Source organism: Rattus norvegicus, chromosome 5 (genome assembly GCF_021556685.1).
Source record: "Rattus norvegicus strain SHRSP/BbbUtx chromosome 5, alternate assembly SHRSP_T2T, whole genome shotgun sequence".
Lineage (NCBI taxonomy): Eukaryota > Metazoa > Chordata > Mammalia > Rodentia > Muridae > Rattus > Rattus norvegicus.
Window position 1 is genome coordinate 102,738,955 of NC_141538.1, and position 18,844 is coordinate 102,757,798.

Sequence of the window (18,844 nt, forward strand, 5' to 3'; positions counted from 1 at the left end):
CCTGTGGAAAGAACTCTACAAGCTGAACATGGTGACACAGGCCTGCAATCCCAGGGCTCGGGAGGCTGGGGCCCCTGATCATGACTTTCAGACTTGCTTGGGTTAGACAGTGAGACCCTATGTCAAGCACAAAAGCAAGGGTAACCCACCCGGCTTTTTATTAAATATACAGGTTTGCTGCTACAGACAACCAGCTCCATTGAAGTTGCTGTTGACAGAGACTATTAAACCGCCTTACAGAAGCACGTAGAGATTCGTTGGTTTGGGTGTGTATAGAAAGGAACTGAAGTATTTTGAATTGGGGATTAGGTGTAGATTTTTTTTTAAACAAGCACCGCAGGAAGTATTTATGTGATTACTGAGTGTGAGAGCTACTGTAAATAAGACAGCACATCAAAAGTGGAATTCTTTCTTAAGTTCCCTTATCTCTGCACTGCCACCCACAATCTTAAATTCCAAAAATGCATCTGGTGTCTCCTGTGCTGACCAGTCAAAAAAGGCATCGCACGGCACCCTGGCTTTAGTCTCTAAACACAGGCAAGCCACCACACTACACAGGCATGGACACATTCACTGGCTGTGGCCTGCTGCCTCCCCAGGGAAATTACGTAATAGGTTACTGCCACAGCCACTGTTTCCTAACACTGCAAATGAAGCCCCACTCCCATCTCCCCAGGACTCCCATGTTTTGAGTAAAACCGCAACAGCCTGTCTGCTGCCTACACCCTGGGGTTAACTGAGTAATGCTGGAAGAGCTGCCACACAGCTCAGAGCAGGCCAAGCTAGGCACTGCGAGCCTCCCTCGTCTGCAGCCTGCACTTGAATCTTTGCAGGACCCTATTAGGGTCCCCAGGAGAGTTCTCATATGAAGTCCAAGAAATCTGAAGAAACTGTGGCGCTTACACGACGGACTAATTTCATTTCAATAAAATTCCCGTATTACATTCAATGCGCCTGGCTTTATTAAGTTTTGTCATAAACGCTGGGAACACTTCCAAATTTAGGCTTGCACAATTATTTTTATTGGTGCGTTAACTAAAAATGGTATATGCATAAGTCAGACTCTACGTTCAACTTCATCTGGGAAGCCGAAATGAGCTTTGGTCTGATTTACAATCCTCTTACCCCTGTAAATGAGATACAGGAAATGGGGGCTAGAGTTTCTGATCACAGCATTGCCAAACCTTCCACCGGTCCCATCCACAGCTCTGTCCTGTATCTAATGAATTTAAATTCCAAATGTCTATCGGAAACCCACAAAGTCACTAAACAAAGAGGCTGGCTTACTTTCAGACCCGGAGCCATCCAAACAGTGCAGAAAGCTCTGAGGTTTGTTGCACAGAAGTGAGGCTGGGGAGTTCTTGGTTCTTTGAAAGGTTTTAATTGCTATGGAAAAATCCTTTCAAAGATTTGCCCCTTCAACATGGGCCCCTTGGAAACTTTTCTTAGGGGAACTGTAAAATATTTATACAGTTAGCAACATTGTTTAAAAAAAAAAAAGCAAGAAGGGAACTGGACTGAATGAGAAGCAGACTCACTTGGAGCAAGCCCGGCAGATTTGGGGAGCCCCGAGGGGAGGATATTGCTGGTTCAGCCCTGGAACACAGGATTCAACCATGTCAGAACCACGCGAGGCACAAAGTTCATGGATGTGTGACCTGCACCATCACTCAGTCCTGCATCAATGCTCTGCCATTGTAAAACTCTTTATTTTGTTTAAGGGCCCCATATTCTATGGGTGGTGAAGCCTGTGGATTGAAGCAACTGGCCCTGCTTACAGAATTTCTCTCAAGATGTTGTTCCAGGACCTGGATGTATGATCCTCATCTGAAAATTTGGCACTTTGCTTTTCAAGGCCACTCCAGGTGGCAGTCATAGAAGCTTCTCCCTTTCCACCAGCCTGACTGGTGCACACACATTCTACCCACAAACCCCGAGTGCAGAAGGTTCACACTCCACATCCAAAAACCTCAGAAAACATGGCTGTGAATTTGTGAATAGGACCAAAGTATGGAAGTTTGGAGTTTAAAAGGACTGTGGTGATCTCGTCTTGTATTGTAAATGTATTCCCAGAGAATAAGGAAATTTCCCAAGGCAACTTAATTAGTAGTGGTCAGGGGCAAGACCTGAGGTCCATGTGCCTCTCTCCTCCTGCAGCATCAGTAAAGAGGAGCTCACCTGGCTAATTACAGTTCCCAGACAGCACTGGACTCATGTGAACTTCTGCTTCAGTGTGTTCTCAATACTTCAATCAACAATGGCTTTATTACAGAAAGGGCTGAAGAGATAACTGCTCTCTCTACATCGGCTCCCCAAATATTTTCATTTCCTCCCACTGCTTTATCTTACTCTGATGAAGCTGTGTGCTAACAAAAAACTCACAGATGTCAATCGCACGGCCTCTTGGGATCCAACCTACACACTGATGCCGTCAACCCTGTAACCCCAGAGAAAGGAGGAGAGAATCCAAGGCCCAACAACCCACAAAGTGGATAATTAACACCTGAGAAATCCAAATTTGGCCACATTGTGGTGGCTAAATTACTAAGGGGGCAAGATGAGACAGAGCCCCAAACTTTCCTACGGGGAAGAATGGCTGCACCACCACCATAGTCTCCTCAATCAGAAGGGACTCTCTTGTCTCAAGACAGACTTAATTGCCATAATTCAATTAACATCCTTTCACTAATTATATAAGCTCAGAGATGACAGTTCAACAGCAGCACTACCGAGAGTAAGCCAATTTCTTTTCACTTTTCAACTTTGTCTTAATTATAAGTGAGTTGCACTATTTCTTTTTGCATCTTGCCTTCAGTGGTTTTGTTGTGGAATACTATCAAATAATTTAAAGACTCTGTGTCTTTGGCCAAAAAAAAAAAGGTATTTATTGTGTGAACTAACTGTAGCATTCATAAATAGAAGTTCACGAATATATAATTCCCCTTTTCTTCCTCGATGACAGTTCTTATCACATGTTAAGTGAGATAAAGACTATTCACATCAAGCGAAATGGTCATTTATTTCCCCAATTCCGAAGTATATGTAGAAGATTCAATAAAGATCGGTAAGCTGGTTATCAATATTGTTATTAGATGAGATGACTTTATGCATGTAAAGAAATGCTTTTTAAAAAAAAAAAAGCTAGCAGCTAGCTGTGGTACCTGAATACAAAGAACATGTGTGTTCTTTCACAAGATAAATTGTACAGCCATTCATATTAGGAGCCATTCAAAGGCTACCTGGGATTTAAGACACCGAATGCATAGTGTATGCTGTAAAAAATGGTAATTGGATTAGCTCGTCCATTGAGCAAGATAAGAAGACAGGCCTTCAATATGAGTTACCATAGCCACACACAAATGAGAGTTGGCAAATGTGAATTACCTGCTAGAAACCAGCGGACAGTGGCCCCACTATACTTGGAAACATTTCAACAAAGCAAAGAATATCCCGGTAGGGCTAGCCCAGTGCTAATTTGCATAACAGAACAGATTGATTTTGATAAGCTTCTACATTCGTTCAACAAAAGTACATGTTCTTCAACACCACACCAGCATTCAAGTTTTAGTATTTCCATGAGTTTTGATTTAGAAGGAATTTTTGATATTCTTAGGGTTCTGAAGTTATCAGAATAGAATTTAAACTATTTTCCCCCTTCGGGGCTCTTTGTCTCATCTCTCTGCGTTTTATTTTATTTAGACAACATTTTGTCTTATGCATTTGCTACTTCGTAAGGCCCCAGTCTGAAGAATAAAGAGTACCAAAGTCTATCCCACTGACAGTATCAAATCAACAGACTGCCATCAGCCTGTTAGCCAGCAGGGAGGACAGACATCTTAAAAAGCAAGTAGCCACCAGTTCTGCAGGACTCAAATGGCAAAGCCAGCTTTCTGGGAGCATGAGTCAATTCCCAGACACCCTCAGTGCTTGCCTGTGTCCTTCCTTTCCCCAGATCCTAGCCTTCTTGTTTGGGGTCACTTCATTTTACAGAACGGTGGACATTTGAAATTCACTAGTTATTATTGATCATTGATGTTTACTTATCCCAACAGAGCATAATCTTTCCAAATGTCAGTGTTTCACTGCCATGTTTCTGGTCTGGCACTTCCACCATTTTTATAAATATTCTTATGGAGTAAGAAAAGGAAACTGAGGCTCTCATCCCATCTACCAAGGTCTTTGACTTACTCGGAAGTGTTTTACTTGCATGGGATGAGCATGTAGCTTTGGATTTAGGAAGACAGTAAGACTTAAGTCTTACTTGGAGACAACATCCCCTTGGTTCTTCCCTTACACCCACCCCCAGACATCTGGAGGGAGGATTGTGGGTAGTTTAGCCTTGGTCATTTGGCTATACCCAAAATACCATACCAAGTTGATCCAGACTGAATCAAGTGACTACTGTGGCCAAAGGGGTACAGAGCATTGTTCTCCTGGCCTTCCCGTCTACAGTCTTGTGCTGTGGAGCAGTACTAAGTAGGAACAAGAGTAGGTAGGGTGTAAGGTACAGATGACAATGGGGGCCAAAAAGTTGATCTGGTCTGAAAGAAGACACGCTTTTCCAAAATTCTCGACACTCAGAAGCAATAGCTTTAGGATGAGTAATTTACTTCACATTGTAAGAGCCATCTCCATTAGACAGTTCAAGGTACCATCCTATCTTGACTGAGGCTTCTGCTAGGAGACAGTATGCCCACAGGCCAGCGGCAGTGTTTTACCCGCTATATTCAGAGTGCTACCAACTGGTCATCATGAATAAAGGACTTGGAAAGTAATGCAGATATCATGGTTTACTTTGTGAAGATCTGAGGGACAAGAATGGCAAGGGTTAGGGACAAAAAGTGCTCTCCTTCATTTTAAAGAGAGCTTTGTTGCTTCAAGACATGGAAGCCCAGAACGTCCAAGAAGATAGACTCCTCCTGGTGCCCTGCAGCTTTCCCCTGCTTTCCCGAGGATGTGGGAGGCTTTCTCATGCCAACACCATGCATGTAAATCAATCCCCTTTCACAGATATATGTGCAACGGGATGATTCTCTCTTCTTTACTTTATGAGTTATATTTTCAGCCCACATGTGGCTGCATGAGAAGCATCAATTCCCCACTCCCCATCCCCCCTCCTACCGTCCCCCAATACACTTTTTGCTCTGTCAGGTCAGGCTTCTCTAGTTACACAAGGGCAGAAGAAAAGTTTGAGGAAGGTAAAAGGGTCACTGGGCCCATTATCCTGGCTGTGTATGGCTTTCTCCTGTCATTTCCTCTCATCCATCACTGTCCTCCCTAGAAACTCATCCACGTCCCCTGCGTTCCCATTATTTTTTCCTTAGGTAATGTTCCCTTCACAGAACCTATTTTAAGATCATTATGTTCTCTGCGAAGTTGTTTGGCCACAGCGTTCCGGTTGCTCCAGGCTTTCCGTCCACCCAGATTGGTCCCCTTGTTCCCACATGCAGGGTATATTAGCATTCCTTCTTATTGCAGGGGAACTAGGCGGTAATCTTACACCATATGTATTTTTATATGGAAAGTCACGAGATCCTTAGTTTGCATTCCTCAACTATGAGCCATCTTCTATTTCCCATCCTTCATAAGGGGAGCCCGGGTCGGCGACACCATTAGAGAATTCCCAGAGAAGCTTGGGAATTTGGTCCTTTGATTTTTTTTCTCCGGGTTGGGGGGTTGGTGAGGGTGGGGAAGGGTTCCCACTTATTTGCTTGAATTGGAATGAAGTCTTTTAAGTTTCTAGTCATTAACTGCCTAACTCCCAGGTACTTTCTGCTTGCCACCCTGATGTCATGGAAACTATAGCTGGAAGGGAAGCCCAGGTGGGGGAGGGGGGAGGGGAAAAAAGGTGGGAAACAAATTGGAAGTAGACGCTCTTCTGATGCTTGCCCGTGCTTCCTTAATGAGGAAGGAACGTAGCAATGGGCACATTCAGGATTTTAAGGACAAAGAATCTTCAAGGTCCTTCACTCCTGAAGTTTGCAGATCGAAGGTTCCCGGGAGTTATAAACAAGTATCCTATGAGCAAATAAGTTTGGGAAACATCGTATCAAAATTCACAGAACGCATTAGCATATTAAAGGCTCCGATGGTTCCACATTAAATAAACTGAGTTAACTTTGTTTAACTCAGCATTCCCAAAACCTATTTGAGCTTGAAAACCCTGCCACAGTTTCCCCAGAGGCGACCAGCAGAGCTGCAGTCCTTGAGCTACTCAATTAGAGGACAAAGAGATACATTCTATTATCTTAAAAGTGGTATGCTCTTTGTAGATATTAAATATATGAGTGTAATTTCCTTCTCTAATCATTGTTACTGCTGCATCTTATGTACCATTGCCATAGAGATCACTGGCCCAGCAGCTGGGGGTAGATGAATTCTTGTCTGTTTCAGCAAGATGGGCTTTTTAGAGAAGGACAGGAGGGCTTTCTCTTTGTTCTTTTTGTTTTTTGTATTTTGATTATTTTATTGCTGAGTAAGTGCATCTGGGGATCGCAAAGCATTTTACACGAGAAATATCTAGGTAGAAAGGGACAGAGAGAGAAACTACATTTTTAGTGCTGGCAACATTTGAAGGATGCTTGAAGAGAGTGTGGAAAGCAGAAAATGAACTGATCAAGCCTTAGAGGGGTGACTGTCTGCAAAATAGGGATGCGAACTTGGAAAATACAGAGGCCAGAGTGGTTGGCTCCTCCCTAGAAGATGAGGTATGAACAGGCAGGGTTGATGTCTGGGATTCAGTTTCACAGCTTTTAATATGGTGTGGCTGTGGCATATACCCACTAGTTCCAACACCATCAGATGGTCAAGGTGAGAGTGGTAGAGTCAGCCTCAAAAGTCCAGGAGACCCCGACAAAGGAGAGTAAAGCCAGAGCACACTGCCTGCCACTCGTGGCCCTGTGAGACAGACTAGAGCCAGGGGTCTGTGTCCCACTCACTGTGTACCTGTGAGAACTGATGAATCCTGCCACCCATTCCTCAACGCTGTACTTTCTGAGAACTGAGGGAGACTCTGGGTCAATTGATACTGAACTGCATTTGGAAAGACAAACGATTAGCCATGTGGCGTATTTATATTTCTGGGTTGGAATCAAATGCACCCAGACGTTTTCTTAGTTATTTGCCCGCATACCTGTAGAGTGGGGGCTCACCAGGAAGGACAGAGAGATGAGAGGAAAAAAAAACTGTATTTTCTTTCGTATGCATGTGAGTTTCAGTTTGGAATTTTAGGGACTATTGTGTCCTGACTTGGGTATTCAGAGAACACTCGTTATGAGCCCAACTGTGGATTGTGAGATTGCCATCCTGTGACAATAGCTTAAATGGACATCTGTACTTTCCTGTTTATTGGGAAGGAGACAATTCCCTGCAGATGCCTAGTGTCAAACGCTATTTCCTCCCAAAACACAGAACAGCACCCAGTTTAACACACTCAATATACATCCAACAAACCTTCATTAAACTGAAAGAATGAAGGGATGAAATGTCCTAATCTCAGGACAATCTATGGGGATTTATCTCTATCTTTCCAGTTAGAGGAGAAAATGTGAAGAACTTTGGTTTACTCGAAGAGTACATGGCAGGCATGTCCTTTCTTCTCTCTCTCTCTCTCTCTCTCTCTCTCTCTCTCTCTCTCTCTCTCTCTCTCTCTCTCTCTCCACCTCTATTCAACTCTCTGCTTACCCCACTGTCTGAGTAAATGCTTTGAAGAAGTTGGCTGACAGAATGCAGGAGTGGTCCAGTCTTTGAGCAGTCCCACCTCCTCCAGAACTGTAACTTGGGAACAATTTAAACTCAGCTTAAAGGGAAACAGAGCCTCCTGTTCACAGCTTGAGAGTGTTTGCGATCATGCCACAGATCCTCCTCTAGACTGCATGCTTGTCCCTTCTACGAGCAGAGCCTCTCTATAAGCAATGGGTCCTGTATTCTCCCAAGGATTTTCCTGTTCCTATGAGATGACGTGGTTTGTTCGATTATAGCAGCCCACCCACATGTCCAATTCGTCCTACAGACACTGAGCTCATTGAAAGCCTGTCTTTATTATTACGGTATAATGATACTTCCTACAGTGTGCACGGAGTGTATGGATCAAACCAGATACTTCTTGATTCCTTAAAAGCAGAAAAAAGGAACCATGCCTTGAATCCCAGCACTTGAGAGGTGAAGTTCTGTGAATATGAGGCCAGCCTGGTCTATAAAAAGGTTCTGGGGCAGCCAGAGCTACACAGAAACCCCGTCTCAAAGACAAAAAGGGAAGATGCTGCCCCGTGTGCGCCTCTGCCATGTCCTAGGCACTCAAAAGTATCCCCAGACATTAAGACAGCCCCTGAAGATGCAAATTGTTCCTGCTGCACAATGATGCCAAGAGTCCTTCAGGTCACACTGCATGAGAGCCAAGCTGAGACTGCAAGAGGGGACCAAGTCTCTTTCCTTCCTGTGCTCGTCACCCAAGAGCCAGAGCACGTGTTATCCAGTAGTTATCTCTGTAAAGACTGTTTCTCAGTCTTTTGGGCTCTTGGTAATAAAAGGAAGATTGCTCTAGGCTCCCAACTGGGGTTAAGTGGTTGTGCATATCTTTATCATTCTTGTGACCTGCTTTGTTTTTTTCACACTCTTTTACTGAATTGTGCCATATGAATTTTGTTTCTTTCGTTAGGGCAAAGATGTTACCTATTTCATCCAGTCGTCTAGCCTCTTTACTTGCCATTGTGCCTAGCATATTGTAATGGTGATAATTATAATAATTATAAGCCGTCGAGAAGGTCAACAGCTATGGGTGCTTGCTGAGCAAGCCTGACAACTTGGTTTGACCCCTGGAACCCACATAAAGGTGGAAAGAGAGAACTGACTCCACAAAATGCTCGTCTGACTTCCATAGCCACGCCATGGTGTGAGTGCCCAGGAATACACCATTCACACACACAATAATTTCAAAACCTAAAATCCAAGTTCTAGTAATGAGGGTAATAACAACCAAGGTGAGTATTTGCCTCCACACTGTCCTCTGTGCTGTTGTTCTATTAGCTCGGGCTGTCTACCCGTCCCCTCTGTAGGGTGTATTTGTCAGTTACATGGTGTACGTGGACAAAGAGACACAAGAAGAGACCAAATTATCTGCCTGTGATGGGTGCCCAGCTTGTAGTTTAAATAGAGGTGTCTGCCTGGGAGCTCAAATGTTTAGCAACTAGACAGCACCATGCTCCTTACTTTAGATAGCGTGGTAACTTTGGTGTTACCATCACTCTAGGAACTGGATTCATTGGAAGCAGACACTGCAGACTAGACAGAGGAGACTACGTTTCTCTAGTGCCCTGAGGGTGCTCCTAGCACAGCAAATAACGCACAAGTGTGCGAACTTGGTATTCGAGAAAGAGAAAGGTAAGGCTGTGCACCCAGGTGGAAAAAACCGAGGAGAGCACGGGACACGTGTAGCAGCTGACAGAAGTGCAGGATTCCAAAGAAACAGAAGCACTGTGTCTCAAGGAAATCTGGGGGTAGATTCTTTAGTGCAGTCTTGTCTCTGAGTAAGACTGGGCTATGGAAAGATCCAGACTTGACTCTGGTTTGGCAGGCAGTTAGTGAGGCTATGGTTGTTACGGCCTCTGCCTGTCTTTGGAATTCCTGGGGAAAGAAGAAAGCATAAATGGCTAGACCCAAGCTTGAAGGCAGCTGCAGCCAAAAATTCTGGTCAAAATTCCTCCTGGTTTGGATTTGGGGATCCGTGTGTTCACGAAATGACAAAGAGGAAAAGAGGAGGCAAGGGATGCAGCGACATAGAAATGGGAACAGGAGAATGTGAGAGGGGCTCCCAGCTGTCTGATTTGTGTGGTGTGATCCCTGACATGGCTCCGGCTCGGCGGGATTTATGTGGCTTCATTAATCACACTTTCTTTTGAAATGGTATTTTCTGCCTTGGAGCCTTTGAACATTGACATCCAAACACAATATATTCCTTTAAAATCACCTCTGGATAAAGACAACCTGTGGAGGTAATTTCCCCAGCTCCTAGGTGGGGTCTGTTTGGTTCTTAGATCTTGATGTAATGTGTGAAATTGGCCCCTCCCTGCCCAGACAGAAAGGAGTTCCTTGTCTCTGATCCACAACAAGCAGTGCCATCTAGTGGCAGTCTGCTTTTATCCTGGATAATAAGAAAAGGGCCTTCCAGCTCAGCAAGCGTTCCCAGGACTTGGAAAAAGCACCTACTTTTGCCATGCGGTTACACGACAGAGACAAGAGTGTCATAGAACTGCCACCAATCAAAGTCACTGAGTCCAGGGTAAGCCTTTTGTCGATGGGTTGTCAGCTTTTGAGGTCTGGGAAGTCCACACAAACCACACAGAACAGAGTTTCTTGGGAGGGGGAGGAGGGCAAGAGGGAGCATTCTTCCCAACTACATTTCGTCTTGTCTAACTTTAAAACTGCTCCTTGTTTGCTGATGAGCAAACCATAAAGAGGTCGTGTCTGAAGCCAAGCAGTGGAAGTAGCAGAGATGGGGCTAACCCAGGTCTCTCTACGCGTGCTTTCTGAATCTGCTTCTGTTGGAATTTCCCTTCCTGGAGGCCAACACCCCCAAATCTCCCACAGACTGTCAGCAACTGAATTATCAGTCCCACCTTAGAAGAACTGGGGGCCCTGTTAGGGTTTTTAGACTATGGTTCCCGTGGCTGAGATGCTGAGGGAGAAGTGGCCCAGGCTTTACTTCTCATTGCCCTTATCCTTGAGATTGAAGCACAACAGTTTGCTAGCCTTTTGCAAAGCCAACTGCTTCTCCTGGGGCGCCACACCTTAGGGCATCCTCGGGGCACCTGAGAAACAACCTTCTTGCTTCAGCACTGCTCCTTAAAAGTGAACTCTAGCTCGTCAGATCCTGTCTTAACAAATCATTTCCTATGGATCGGTGAGCTTTCATTGTGGAAAAATAAGTTTAAAATATAGTCTTCGTAACTGGAGAATAGAGAGTGGCTGAAAACAAGAAACTACATTTTTTTTTTTAAAAGAAAAGTAGCTGATTTACTCGGGGTTGTTCAGAGTGTGACTTGGTCAGACAAATAAATGGAGATTTTCTTTGTTTCTGAAAGTTGACTGAAGTAGAAACAAAAATGTCATCCAGGGCTATAAAGCCTCTTCAGTGCAAGGCATCAACCATGGGCCCCAATGAAATAGCTCTGCTCCATTGTACGGCAGAAAGCAAGAGAGGAAGAATGTCTGGTTACAGCTGGCGGTAATGAAGTGAGGGTATGCAGCTCTGGATCTTTAACTGGTAGGTAACCGTATCGTGTTGTTTGAACAACCTTTAACAGACCACACAGACAGGCCAATGTGAGGGACATGAAGGTCTAGGTTACAGAGCAAATGAATATATATTTGGTCACAACTACTGGCCAAAGACACAGAAAATAAGAGAGTGCAGGATATTCAGCCCTCTAGTTATCATATCTTACACGTCCCTCTCCAAGGCCCAGGAATCATTGAGGAAGAAGGGCCGGAAAGAGTGTAGGAGTCAGAGGCAGTGGATGCTACAAGGACACATCAGGACAGCCGCACATTTAGACTTGCTGAGGTTGTGACGTCACACATAAGACCTCGGCCAGTCCAAGACACATTGAATGCCAGCACAGAGAGGTGAGTTAGGCATGAAATCCCACCCCTAGTCAAGAAGCTATTGGCAAGTCAGGGTTCTCCAAGAATATAACCCCCGATAAGACAACCACACTGTTCCAGCAAAGGTCACACATCTAAGAATAACTTGATATGTTAAAAAAAAACCAAAAAAGGCACATAGTTGGACGAACAGAGAAACAGGCTAGCTCTTGGAAGAGTAGAGGGTGGTAAATATGATTGCAGAACTAATAAAACATTTTCTAAAAGTCAGATTCACTGAAATCAAACAAAATAATCTCTTGCCATTGTAGTTGAGCCTCTTGAATATAGTAAAGAATGTCATTAATCTTAAAACTACAGAAAAAGAATGCCATTAATTAATAAAAACCATAGCCTTTGAAGTTACTGCTTCATGGTCATGGATTCAAGTCTCAAGCATTTCGTCAATGTTAAAAATTCATTTTCCATGAAATGACCTGTAGCTGACCTTTCAGAGAGGTGATTTTTAAAGCCTATATCACAATTACCTGTTTGTTCACTAGCAAACACTGCCTTTTTTTAAATGAAATATGAACTGTCCCTGGATGATGAAATATAGATATATAAACTTGAAGATAATAATGGGATCTGTTTTATATTTATAAAGTGCTTCCATAAAGTTAAAACAGGTAGTGTCTTCATGTTATTGTAATTAAAAACAAGAATTCATTTCCTCTCATAACTTGGGCTTTAATTTATTCTGGAAGCGAATTTGACATAAAATTGTTTTTAAGAATGAAAACTTGACACATTTTCACAACAGCAAGAAGGAACGCTAACGTCAACAAGCCGTTGATGAAAGCAACCATTGATTTCCATGGTGTTCCGTCATGGAAACCACATGAAGAGGCGAAAGCTGGGATTGCAAACGTGGGTTCAGATGCCGTCTCTCTGGGGATGCTGATTTGGGCTGCCCTTGGTTTTGGAGTGTACAGTGTCATGTTTTTTAAATTTCCGAAATCTGTGGTGAGGAGGCTTTTTCCAAGCAGAAGCTCAGTCTGGTTGTTCTACCAATAGGGGCCAGATGGTGCCTGAGGGCACTAAGTGATCTTAGAAGGATATGGGTAATGTTTCCATTGTGGCCCCACTAAGTGCTAGTGTTTACTCTCTCTCTCTCTCTCTCTCTCTATATATATATATATATATATATATATATATATATATGTATGTATATATATATATTTGTGTGTGTGTGTGTGTGTTAGGTTTTTTGGGGGGAGGGGTGTTTTGTTTGTTTGTTCCATGTTCGAGGATAGACAACTGGGCTCACTTAAGCAGGTTTCACGAACAGGGGGCGATCGTTGACTCCAAAAGGCCCCCTTCCGGTGAAGACAACGAAGTGGTGATTTGAAATGCTGTCCATTTAGACAACTGTTCTAATTGTGTATGGAGGCTCAAAGTCAGGACCAGGTTCACTGTAGTTTTAGCATTTCGCCATTATTTTCATTTACCTCAAGGCAACTGTGGTGATTTGAATGAGACATCCCGCAATTCTTTGGTGTTTGAAAAGACAGTACCCAGTTGGTAACCCTGTTTGGTTCTATCTAAAAGGGAAGCCTCACTGGGGTTGAGCTCTGTGGTTTCAAAGGTCAGGTGCCATTCCGTGCCAGCTGTCCCTGGTTTCTGATTTTGGTTCAGATTGGGAGGTCTCAGCCATTTCTATCTCTATTGCTACCATACTTTCCCGGTCATGGATGGGGTGGATTCTTCTCCCTCTGGAACCATAGGCCCCCAACTAAACGCTTTGTTCAATAAGTTGCCTTGTTCATGCTTTCTTATCGCAGCCGTAGGACAGTGATCAACACCAAGGTAAGCACGCTATTGGTGTGGGAGGCAAGCTCACAGGTTGGTGGAAATAGACAGACAGCCACTGGTGCTCCGCAGAGCAGGCAAACATGGTAGTGGCTCCAAGGCTGTCAGTTCTGCCCCTCTCCTTCCGAGACTGACCTCCTGGTGTGATAAAGGCTCTCCTTTGTCTATCTGATTGTCCCCATGACATAGCTGACAGATTTGACTGATGATCAGCCTATTTCAGCCTGTCCAGGATTTTTGAAAAGAAATGGAGGAGATCCTCCCATCCTCCCGCACCCCCCCCCCGCCCCCCTCCACTTCCCCCCACTCCCGCCACTGCAGTCAATTCTTACGATATAAAGAGCAGGGCCTGACACATCTCCAGCTACACAGAAGTAAGTTTCAGAGAATCACAGTAACATTCTGGAAGAAACATGAGCTGGGGCTAGCATGCTCTGGTTCTCCTCAATGGCTTGACCCGAGATAGTTTCTGAAGCTTCCTAAACTCTTTGTTCGGTTCACGCCTCTCTTTGTGCCCAGACTGGGTTTCTGTCGCTTGTAACCACAGAACTCTGATGAACTCAGGATGCATCCTCAGGTGAGCCATCCGTTGCACTTTCAGTCCCTTACTAAAATGTGAAGAACGCTGGCTGGGAGCTCCTGTTTTAGTAAAGAACTGCAGTATGCTTGAAGCAGCCTTGGTCCTGGCAGTAAGAAAAGGCAGTGCAGGCCTGAGGTAAAGGCTAGGCCAGGGCCTTCGGAGAAGAGGGCAAACGTGTGAGAACACTGGGAAGAAAGGAGGGATGCTAGGTCAGCAGGAGGAAGAAATTTCAGAGTGAAAAATGGTCTTGAAAGGGAGTCTTGGAGGAGATAATAAACACATTTTACTGTCTCCATTACATGGGGGCTGAGACCAATGTTTTTGGGTTCATAATCAAACGATGGCTGCCAGCCTTGAAAGGAGAGGTATGATATTTATTCTAGTCCTTCTACAATATTATTTGCAAGAACTCACTGGCTCTGAAAGAACTTGATCAGCCCTGTATATATTTATTTGAAAAAAATTTTTAGCATTCCATAAACTCAATATGCTATTACTAAGTTGGTGAGGAGACAGACACGGGGGCATTCATGTAGAATCTTCTAGTGGCCCCTGATTTAAGACATGATGGCTACAATGGGCCAGCAGTGATACCTCATTAGGACACACATACAGTTGACATTTTCAGACTGGATGGCCCAGCTTTTTAAGTCCTAGAGAAAAACCCATTAAAGCCGTGTTACCCGCATTAATTCAACATTTAGCCACTTAACAATACAAACCCCAGTCTTTTGGAAAATGTCATTTAAAAAGTTTTGCCATATATGGACATTATTTATGGCTTGAGCCCTATTGTCTACTTATAATATACACTTTATCAGACCCAAATGCCCACTTCAGAGATTTTCATTCTGAGCAACAACTGGCTTCTTACATTATCCAATGATGCAGGAGAGTTAAATTACAACCAGTTCATATCATAGAAACAAAATGTTTCCTGCAATTACTGATAAGGGACAGTTCATTTTCTCTCTGTCATCCTGGAAAAAAAAAACCCTCCTAACAACAATTCATGCCTGGTTAAACAGGATTTCCACATCTCCTGCTGACATCTTTCCAAATAATTCAGGGCTGTTATTACTGTATAGCACTGGCAATGCTCAAAAGCAAGCAGACTTGACGAGTCTGCTCAAAGCACAGCTTAAGTAGTTGTAATTAATAATAATTACATGCCCACTACACTCCAGTTTTATCATATTATCCGTCAATGCAAATAAAAAAAAAATCCCCATGCAACACACTTGCAGCAGGATTGGTGCATTAATAAAGCAACTGCACAGACGTCATCTTCATAAAGTTTAAAGTATTTATGCTGATTCCTGTTTCTATTGATCTTCATTTTTTCCGTCTGTCTGCAAAATTTAGCCTGGATGCCAGACAGCAGGCGGCTACATTTTATTTTCCTCCAAAAGTCTCCTCAATCCTGCCGTGACTCGGATTCGAACCGAGGTTGCTGCGGCCACAACGCAGAGTACTAACCACTATACGATCACGGCGAGCTACTGACGAGCTGAACAGCAAGCTTCCCTTAAGAGCCACTGCAATATTAAAATTTGTGGAAACACTGCCATCTATCGCCTAACTGTGTACATTTTCTTGATACTGCCAGAGATGAGCTGTGCGTCTGTTCGTCTCTTGAGAGGCCCAGCGCGAAGCTCATAATGGAAGTTGCTCCGCCTTCTTCCCTGACTGGAAAAGCTGTCCGAGGAGAGGAGAAACTGGATCCACTGCCTAGGAAATGGTTGTCAAGGTAGCAAGGCAGACAGAAGTTGGCGGGCTGGTTCATGCTTCCCACCGTTTAGGCAGCGAAGACAGCACATTGCCCATACTGCCTGCCACCTACTATGCTGTACTGAATGACGTAAATCGGACCTCTTTGTGTCCTTTCTTCTGTTTATCTTATTTCCGCATGCCTAGGTAGCACCACCCTAAAAATACAGCAGAGATGAAAATGCCTTGAAGTTCAGAGAATCCAAGAGACATTTTCCTATCTACTAGGAAATAGAATATATTCCCAAAGAAGAAAGGCTCCCTTCAAACCTACTGATCGCTGAAGCTACTCTTTGCCCACTTCACAGTTTTAAAGAAACAAGGTCTTCCCTTAGCACCGTCAACCCATTAGACAGGGAAAAGAGTTTGATCTGTGCTCCATATATTTCCGGGGGAAATTTATTATAAATTTTCTTGCAAAAATTATCCTCCTCAAGGTATTTGAAGGGTTGAGATCCTTACAGGAACGCACCTACAAGAGTCTGTTGCTATAGAATGGGCAGTTATTGAATTATCTCTTTTAAGCCTTAGAAGCCTTGGTGTTTCAGTCTGGGCTAGTAGGCATGGTGGGTGAGGTGCCAAATCCATGTGCTGATTGGTTGCTAGGAGCTCCCTGGTTTTTGGAGGGAGTGTGTCTCTGGAGGTAAGCTGTGGCACTTTCAAAGACACATTTTCTTGCTGTGGTGTGTAGAATGCTGCTGCCCGTGTTCCTGAGCAGTGAATGGTCAGTGTAAGAAGCAAGGCAAACGGTAAATGAAGCCTAGTGGGCCACCAGGTGAGGAAGGGACAACACAAACCTCTTGATGAAAAGGAAATAGCTTTTCCAAGCCCATTCTTGAGTGGATCAGCTTTGGTTGGTTGGTTGGTTAGGTAGTTGGTTAGTTGGTTGGTTAGTTGGTTGGTTGGTTGGTTGGTTGGTTGATTAGTTAGTTGGTTGGTTGGTTGGCTGACTGGTTGGTTGGTTGGTTAGTTGGTTGGTTGGTTGGTTGGCTGACTGGTTGGTTGGTTGGTTGGTTAGTTGGTTGGTTGGTTGGTTGGCTGACTGGTTGGTTGGTTGGTTGGTTGGTTAGTTGGTTGGTTGGTGTGTAGTAGGGTGGGTCTGTTATTACCTGAAATACTATTTTTAAGAAAAGGACTCCTATAATACAAATTATGAAATGAGCTTCTCTTTGAATTGTGGCTTGCCACCTATAAACTGGAGGGTAGTAGGCCATTTTTAACCTCTGGGCTTTTTTATGTAGGGACCAATAATGGTATTTACCCCACAGGACTAAGAAAAGATAGATAGGTCCATGTCAATATTTAAAACAGTCCTTTCACAGGGTAAGCGCTGTAGAAACCTTTGCTATCACAGTTTAAATAAACACATCCCATTAGCTCCTGTAAACCATTTCATACATCTGTCAGTCTAGGATATACTATGGGACAATGCAGAAACAAGGTTTCCTCTACTTGTGCTATCACAGGACCCTACCATATCTCTGCAGTCAGGATCCCAGGCTGAGGGGACATCTGTTCTCAGGAGCTGACTGGGCATTGAGGGATGCTCACTGCATGATAAATGGGAAGAGAGCTCTGGAGATCCTGAAATGAGCAAATAAAAGCTCTTTTGAACAGCCAAACCATGTATTCTTGCCCTGGGGGTTAAACTCTTGGAGAGAGAAATACGGGTTTTAAATATGGTGTGTAATAATCATCAAGCAGACATTGGGTTTGGGAGTTGTTGGCGACCATATTGTACAGGTTTTGCTGACTAGTTTGCAATGGGAAGGAAGTTCATTCCGCTCCACTATCTTCTTGGACCCAAGAGCTATCTATACATGACATCATCCTGTCTCTGTTTCCAACAGCCAGAGTTGACCATCATAATCTTAGCTTCCACTGTGTACCACCTCTTTATGACTTCCCAAAATGGAGTCCTATCGGGAAGAAAGTGAGATAAGGAGTAAGGGTCAGAGAGAAGGTCACCACGATGTGCCTGGCTCATCTTTTGTTAGTTTTTTTGTGGCACAGTCCGCACAGAAATAATGTCTTCAATGCCCTTCCACTGCGTCTGTCAGTATGGTGGCCTGTTAACTAGGATGCATGGACATTTGACTTTTGCTATCTTAATGCAAATTCGGTTCGAATCCAGTCACAGCTTGAATGAGGAGACTTTTGGAAGAAAAAAAAATTGTGACCGCATGCTGTCTGGCATCCAGGCTAAATTTTGCAAACAGACAGAATAATGAAGATCAATAAAAACAGAAATCGGCATAAATCCTTTAAACTTTATGAAGATGATGTCTATGCAGTTGCTTTATTAGTGCACCAATCCTGCTGCAAAAATGTCAAAATAAGGGCATTATTTCCCCAAATAAACAACGAAGGTGAGCCCAGCATATATCATGGTGACCTTCTCTCAGGCCCTTGCTCCTTATTTATTTTTGCCAGTATACAGAACAAAACAATTGCAGGAAAAAAGGAACCCATTTCGAAGAGAAGTGGTTGTCACAGTTACCATCTGTATTTCTCCTGGAGGTCACAGACACTGTCCTATTGTCTTAGTCTCCTGCCCATGGGAACATATTTTAAGCATGTAGCGATTGGTCTTTTGGATGAGTGGCTTTCGCTGAGTGTGGGGAAGAATTTCTTTTTCTTTAGTAAGTGTTGAATACAGTTTTATTTTGTAAGAAAGAACAATAATAGGAGACCAGATGCAAACACACATTGTGGATCAAATTGTTTGCAGGCTCGAACAGCAAAGGGCTCCAAGATGACCAGTATCTCTCATTTTAGAGGGGGCACTAAACGACAGATTTCTCTCCCGGAAGACACTGTTGACTTCCCTTCTAAAGTCTTTAAGAGGAAGATTGATGTTTACCAGGGTCTCATTGTTAGCATAACAGCTTTGCTGCCCAACAGGGTGGTGTCCCTCTGATGGAGCTGTTATCTTCTGGTCGTTCATAATGGATTCTAGCAGAGGAAAGGGGGTTGACAAGGGGCCAGGGACTGCACGGGTCCCCACCTCCCAGCTGAGCCCCATCTCCTCTGTCACCCCTC

The 18,844-nt window shown here is 43.9% G+C and overlaps 1 protein-coding gene, 1 long non-coding RNA gene and 1 other non-coding gene across 4 annotated transcripts in view; 1 reads left to right on the plus strand and 2 right to left on the minus strand.

Moving 5' to 3' along the window:
• Nucleotides 1–18,844, minus strand: part of Nfib (nuclear factor I/B) — a 406,951-nt gene that overhangs the window by 312,719 nt on the left and 75,388 nt on the right.
• The window catches only part of LOC148005877 (uncharacterized), a 38,928-nt gene continuing 30,189 nt past the window's right edge, over nucleotides 10,106–18,844 (plus strand). The window contains exons 1-2 of the long non-coding RNA XR_015620952.1: nucleotides 10,106–10,276; nucleotides 11,079–11,260. This is a non-coding gene — a long non-coding RNA (uncharacterized LOC148005877). The remainder of the gene's footprint in view (nucleotides 10,277–11,078; nucleotides 11,261–18,844) is intronic.
• On the minus strand, nucleotides 15,457–15,528 carry Trnah-gug10 (transfer RNA histidine (anticodon GUG) 10). The gene has a single exon. It is a non-coding gene; the product is annotated as a tRNA-His (tRNA).